General features: G+C 42.9%; 1 pseudogene; it reads left to right on the forward strand.

The window, feature by feature from the left end:
* The first annotated feature begins 567 nt into the window (after positions 1–567).
* LOC121578478 lies at positions 568–7,468 on the forward strand (annotated as a pseudogene).
* The last annotated feature ends 346 nt before the right edge of the window (positions 7,469–7,814 follow it).

The raw sequence follows: 7,814 nt of genomic DNA on the forward strand, positions 1-7,814 counted from the left end.
CCAAAAGGCCATATTAGCATTGGCACCGCAGCGCAATTGAGGGAGCGCAATTAAGGGCTTCCACCATTTTAATGTAGTCAACGTTGTGGGACTTCCAACTTCATTGGCTGAGCCCTCCTGGTGATCCTGTTGGAGTCATGTCCAACTGGGTCATCAGGAGGGATCAGCCAATCGTGAAGAAGAAAATGTATTACTTAAAAATTTAGATAGCCTCAATGGCAATGCTCATGTTGTCACATACGCCATAACGGCACAGATACAATGATGAGGCCTCTTTCCATCTCTATAGCTATAGCCATTGACTTTGAAGAGTGTTGTACCAGTCATCTTTCCCTTTAATCTTTATCATGATAGCAATATAGTCACACAGAAACCCTGTCAGTGTATTATACTCAAAACTTTGAGCCAGGATGCACAAGGACACTATTGCTCATACAGAAACTCACTCTTTTATAAGCAGATGTTGACCTTTACCCCCTCTGTGATGTTGACAGACTTGGTATCTACTATCTTGTGTTTCAGGTGGTTGTCCCGGTAGTTACTTAGGTAGTTACTTAGGTAGCAGTGATGGCTGGAGACGTCCACAATAGGGGTGTGCCATGGGAGGTCCAGCAGAATGGCACCCTGGCACCAGTGGACTGTCTCCGCAACGAGAGGTCTGAAAACACCACCCCAGGCCTGGTGGAGGGCACAGAAGCAGGTGGGCAAGGCAACTCTAATGGTGGCATTGCGCTCCAGCAAGCGATGTCCACTTGTAGTCTACAGGTAGTGGGTTCGATCCCCGGGACCACCCATACACAAAAATGTATGCACGCATGACTGTAAGTCGCTTTGGATAAAAGCGTCTGCTAAATGGCATATTATTATTATATTATTATTATTATTATTACCTACTGTAGATGTCATGTTACTACAGAACAGCTCCCTTGTCAGAATAAAAAATCCAGTGGTTGTCCTGAACAATGTCACTTTATGGTGACATAAAATGAATAGTTCTCTAATTGAACTATGTGGCCACTTGAACATAGGCTAAATGGGCTGCTTCAATAATTTCCTCCAATGAAAACAGGAATTAGAATAATGTCTTGGATATTGGATACCCCTTGTCATTACCCCTACAACTCATCCAGAATGTCGCAGCCCGTCTGGTGTTCAACCTTCCCAAGTTCTCTCACGTCACCCCGCTCCTCCGCACACTCCACTGGCTTCCAGTTGATGCTCGCATCTGCTACAAGACCATGGTGCTTGCCTACGGAGCTGTGAGGGGAACGGCACCTCCGTACCTTCAGGCTCTGATCAGTCCCTACACCCAAACGAGGGCATTGCGTTCATCCACCTCTGGCCTGCTGGCCCCCCTACCTCTGCGGAAGCACAGTTCCCGCTCAGCCCAATCAAAACTGTTCGCTGCTCTGGCACCCCAATGGTGGAACAAGCTCCCTCACGACGCCAGGACAGCGGAGTCACTCACCACCTTCCGGAGACACTTGAAACCCCACCTCTTTAAGGAATACCTGGGATAGGATAAAGTAATCCTTCTACCCCCCCTTACCCAACCCCCCCCAAAAAATAAATACATATATATTGTAAAGTGGTTATCCCACTGGCTATAAGGTGAATGCACCAATTTGTACGTCGCTCTGGATAAGAGCGTCTGCTAAATGACGTAAATGTAAAAAATGTCTGTGTCATAATTTCAGACAGCAGCAGTGAAATAACTGTTGCATCCATTGTCGCCTGAGCAATGGAAGAAACGGAGCTGCTGCATCCCCACTTTCAAAATAGGAGTGCAAACGTATGTTTTTGCACCCCCACTTTTTTAAAACCAGAAAATCCATTAGGTCAATTTGTCATTTTAAATTATAAGTAATGTTTTGAGCTAGTATGTATTAAAATGGATAATTAACAGATTGCATTTTGCACCCCGTCCCCCGGTGCCTCATGATGAATGGCTTTGACCACTCGAAAGTTTTGCTTCGCTCCCACGCGCCACTGTTTTAGTTCAGTGCAGTTAGAAAGCACTAGTTGCACCGCTGGTGTATAAAATGAAAAGGCACCTGCAAAATAAATTTGTTTTTATCTATTTTGTTGTGCAGTTGTTACATTTGTATCGTTGTTTCATGCCCGATGGTGTTGGTCCAATGAAGTTGTTACATATCATTTGAGTAGCGTGCATCATGAGCTAATTCATTGTATCTTTTCACTTTGCCTGTAAGAACCATGATGAGTACGGCCCGGGCATGTCTTGGTTTCGATGTATCGCAGCCTCTGACTGAGTAGCCTTCCATCAGCGTACCAAAGGTTGCCCCCTTTGCAGAAAACTGCATGTCCGGTAGCTCGCGGGTTTTCGATGGAGTGGATCCCAATTGACAAAAAATAAGTAGTATATTACATAATTACATCTGAATTGTTTTCTCCTCCCAAGCTGTTTACAGGCTACGTTGTGTATTTTCCCAACATCAACCGGTTAAATCACATTGTTAAAATGTTTTCATTCAGTTACAAAAGTAACAGTCCTGGGTGAGCCCCATATGCGAGCGCACCGTGCCGCTTTGCCGTTACAATTTAGACTAGCTGTGCAACGTTATACGCGCATATGCGCCAAATGAAAAAGAACAGGATAATTTATATATCGTTAAAACTAACAGCGCTGCTTAGCTTGGTAAGTAATATCGACAAAATAAACAATTTCTACCCTCTTTGCATCAAATATGTATGCTGCTGAGACAAGTTAATTTTAAACATTTTCATGGTGACAGTGCTTCAAACAAAGGTACCAAAAAAAGTCCATGTTGGAGGAAAAACAGAACGGTCAGTTAATGTGCTTGCTGAGAATACATTTGTTATTCCTCATACTTTTCATGATTATTCTGTTTCTTCACGATTTGTTATCAAATACAGTATGTAGCAGACTCAATGTGGTTGTTGTTGAAAATGAAAATTGTTAAAAGAAAAATCAAAGTTCACATTTGTAAAAATGTGAACTCGATGTGCAATTTAACAATGATTCTTCTTAACCTACGAAGCGAAAAATTCTAATTCAAATCCTTATTGGCTAAAACAATGTTATTCCTCCCATTTTTTACTTCATTTCCTCATTGTCATGCATTATCCTGGCCACATTCTTAACAGTTTGGCCTGTGAATCGATCACTGTGGGTGGGATTGTCAGAGGAGGAGCAGGATATTTGTGAGAGTCACAGAGTTGGTAGGGTTTTAGACCTGTCAATCAATCACTATGGGTGGGATTTTCAGGGAAAGGCGGGATGTTTGTGAGTCACAGGGTTGGTAGGGTTTCAGACCTGTCAATTCATTATTGGGGGTGGGATTTTAAGGGAAGGGATTAGATTAGTAATCTAGTCATTAAAACACGTTTTCAATATAATTTAGTGTGGCAAAACCTAAGAAAAATGGTTGTGTTCTTATTCTGCCCTGGAATTGCGTTCCCGTGCAAAACTAGACAGATAGCTAACAACTGAGTCTTCAATAAAACTTCCAAGGCGTGACTTTTCTTGAACGAATGTATTGAAAACGTTTATGTTGTGAAACTGCAAATACAGAAAATAATATACTTTAGTATTCAATTCACATTGACATACTGTAGCTGTACATTATACATTTCAAGTTGAAGTTGCATAAATACAAAGCAAGTGCCAAGTTACCATGTATCTGGCATGACGACAAACCAAATAGATAATTACTCTATGAGTAACAACTAGCCAACTCCTTTCATTACTCTAATAATGTACAAACACTTCTGTACAATAACAAAGCATATTACACTAGAAACAGTAACAAACTATAGTATGTTTTACACTTATTTTACATGACGCACGAGCAACTAATACAGCTAACGGCATCCATGAAAGTCAATGCAATTTGCGTGAGTAAATGTAACCAACTAACATTGATAAGTAAGCAATTCTGTCAATAACAATATTATCATCACTTGCAATATGCTTGAATTGAACTTACAAACAAATATTTTCCGAGGCTGAAGCGTAACAAGAAATAGTTGCACTGAAAGAACTGTACAGTAGCGTTGTTTCTAGCTGCTTGTCTGCTTGCAGAATGACTACTTTACTTCCGGTTTTTGTCCATATTTCTAAGTACCAGAAAGCTCCACTAGGGGGCGCTAAACACCATGGAACACAATGAAAGTCACTCTTAATCACTATAATAAAATAATCTGTTACCTTCTAACAAGATGGCAGCACAGTTCTGTTCATAAATATGGATTCCCCCTGTTAAGAAACACTGTAGAATTACAGGAAAATTATTTTAAAAATATTATCGGGAGGACCTTTTCATTACGGAGTTATCTCAAAGCTCTACTGACAACATTATATACAATAAAAACAACATACATTTAGAATCAAGGCAGGTAAAATAGCAATAGTGGGCTAAGTTCTAAATACATTTTAGATTGGGCTAGGACTATGTAAAAGACAATCTGTAGAAGTGGGTTTTAAGGCCCGTTTTAAAAGTTCAGAGTGATGGCGCGGCTCTCAGATGGTCAGGGAGATCATTCCATAGGTGAGGGGCAAGGGAGCAGAAGGCTCCGTCCTCCATAGTTTGGAGACGTGTCTTGGGGACTTGAAGAAGTAGGGAGTGGCAGGAGCGGAGAGTGCAAAGTAGCTCGCTGATTGAGATGAGGTCGCTGATTTAGGTGGGACTGAAACCATTCAAGGCTTTAAATACAAGCATGAGGATTTTTAAGTCAATCCTGTAGTTGACCGGTAGCCAGTGGAGTTGGCCCAGGATCGGGGTGATGTGGTCTTACTTCTTGGTCCTGGTAAGGACCCTGGCAGCAGAGTTCTGGATTAGTTGGAGCCTCTGTAGTGATTTGGCAGGGAGGCCCCCAAACAGCGCATTTCTGTAGTCAATCCGAAAGAAAATGAAGGTGTGGTTGAGTTTCTCTGCATCTGGCTGGGAGAGTGATGGCATGCATGCATGACCCGGGCAATGTTTAGAAAAAATTATGTTTTACATATTTGTTTTATGTGGGCATCAAAGAACAGAGAAGGATCAAACTTGACTCGTAGGTTGGAGATTACAGATGACAGAGGACAGGTGGATGGCCTGGCTGTTGATTGTAGGGCAGATGTTTCCAACACTGGTGACCTGCTTGGGTGTCCCAATAAGTATAGCCTCAGTCTTGCTTCTGTTCAACTGGAGGAAGTCTCTTTCATCCATGCCCTGATGTCCTCTAGGCAGCTGCTGAGTTTTGCTAGGACTGAGATGGTGTCAGGTTTGGTGTTAATGTAAACCTGGGTATCGTCAGCGTAGCAGTGGAAGTTGATGTTATAATCTCGGAGGATTTGGCAGAGAGGGAGCATGTAAATTAAAAACAGGATGGTAGGGTGGGGTATGCAAAATGTGTCAACTTTGAGCACCTCCATCTCCGAAATGTTTTGGCATTCAGGTCCAAAAAGTTACTTTCTGATCACTTTTACCATGGACAAATATGTACGGAAAGTTTGGTTCAAATCAAAAGGGGTGCAGTCAAAAAGTGATTGAAATCAAATGGAACGACCCTGTGAACAAACTGTCAGTGTGTGTTGACTGGATAAGAGGGAGTAGGAATGTCCATGTACAAGAGCTCACATGTATCCTTTCTCATCCACATACTTTTCTTCCTCGAGTTAGAATAAGTGGTCTTTGAAATAAGTGGTAGGTTTTGCTCTGTTTTAGACTATGAGAGTATGTGGGTTGGATTATGATTGATAGGGCACGCTTGTTTATTGAAAATAGGACTCAAGAACTGGGAAGCTTATTGTGTTGGCTTGTACCACCAGTGTTGAATCTGTTTTTTTGGTTTATGAGTTTCAACTTTCTTTTCATTGATTTTATATTTCCAGTGGAGAACTTAAATCATTGTCTGACCTGGCAAAAGACTTGAGAACTCTGTTACGGTAGATGGAAGTGTCATCTAGATTAGATCAATATCCAATAGGATATGACTTGCTGTCATTCAATGAAAGATGGCCTCCCTATTTTTCCCATTCCCCTTAGGCACCCATGTCATAGTGGTGTTCTACTGGAGGCTATCATAATACACACCATTCATGATCTCTGTCTGGAATGACTTTTTAGTGTCGTAGTCAAAGCACAGTTGAAGTAGCTCAATTCTCTTTCCTTCCAGGAAGATCCATATACTGATTTCAGTTTTACTTTATTACACTTTTACTCATTTCCTTTTTTTGCCTGTAGATTTCACTATTTCATCAATTGACATTTGTACATAATAGTACAATATAACAGACCAATCAATATTTAACCCAGGGTTTGCTGTCAGGACAGTGAGTTAAGCCATATATGCTCCCCCTGTATTCATATGTTTATGAGAATGGGTTTATGTCAATAATCACTGTATTAAAAACATCTCATCTCCACAGGTGCTGGCTAGGAGAGTGCCATGTTTGTTCATGCACAGTCCTTTGAGGACCTGACTGCTGACAGTGAGGCGACTACTGAGACGGAAACTGAAAGAGACTCTGTGCTTGTGGAGTCAGGAGAGTCTGCAAAGGAGGAGGCTCTGTGTCTGGGGGCTGAGGAGGAGACCCAGAAGGAGAAGCAGCCTGAGGTGGAGGTAGAGAGGGAGGAGGTGTGCCCAGAAAGCAGGAGTAAGGAAGAGGATGTGTGCAGTGAGGCCTGGCGTAGCCACAGGAAACGTGTTTGTACTGAGTGAGGCAGGCAAGCCCATCTACACCCGCTTCGGCACAGAGGAGGCCCTCTCAGCACCATGGGGGTCATGATGGCACTGGTCTCCATCGTGGAGGCAGACAATAATATAATCCGCTGCATTCACACAGGTGAGTAGAAGGTGTGGGGAGTATCTCTGTGGAGTGGAAAAGTAGAGTTAGAGGGTAAAGTAGCCTTGTCATAGTTTTTGTCAGTGAACAACCATGAAGTAGGCTACATAAAATCAAAGCTCAGTCAGTAAGATATGCCATATTGCAAAAAAAACTGTCTGTCTGTACTGTAGATGTTTCATTGCCCTCTCATTCAAATCTTCTGTTCAAGACGGTTACAAAGTGGTGTTCCTTCACAAGACTCCTCTGTTCCTGGTGGGCGTATCCCGGACCTGTCAGTCAGACAGAGAGCTGACGCGTGAGCTGCAGTACATCTACTACCAGATCGTCAGCCAGCTCACCCTCACCCAGCTCAACCACATCTTCCAGCACAAGCAGAACTACAACCTGTGCTGCCTACTGGCAGGCTCCGAGCACCTCACGGACAACCGTGACCCAGGCCTGCTCCTCAGCACTGTCACCTGCCTCCCCCTGGCCAGCTCCACCTGCGATTTGGTCTCCTCCAGCCTGTAGGCTGCCAAGACCAAGAGCCTGGTCTTCTCCATCCTCCTGGCTGGGGACCGTCTGGTCACCCTGGTACGCAAGAAGGACCAGTACCTGCACCACATGGGTATGGGTAAAAAACCTAGCAAATTTTTTTTAGCTGACATGGGCTAGTTGATCTGGACATTTCTGACAAGTTATAAATAGCTGTCTAAGGAATGCATGACTGACATGACAAGAGGAAAACTGATGATGCACTACCCAATTTCGAAATTGCTCCTTGTGCGTTCTACTATTAAAACTTTCAAGAGTAAGTTGAAAGCTGGACTGAGTTCCTTTAAAAAAAGAAATACAAATAATAATATATTTTTTGGGGTGGGGGAACCACCTTTTGGGAACCACAGTTTGGGAGCCGCTGGTGTACACCATCACGGCTTATACGGCTTATAGTCCTTGTTACCAATCTCCTATCCCTGCTTACCTCCAGTTGTTTTTCCATTCTGTTGCTGTGTCTTCCACC

The sequence above is a fragment of the Coregonus clupeaformis genome, chromosome 12 (assembly GCF_020615455.1).
Source record: "Coregonus clupeaformis isolate EN_2021a chromosome 12, ASM2061545v1, whole genome shotgun sequence".
In the NCBI taxonomy this organism is placed as follows: domain Eukaryota; kingdom Metazoa; phylum Chordata; class Actinopteri; order Salmoniformes; family Salmonidae; genus Coregonus; species Coregonus clupeaformis.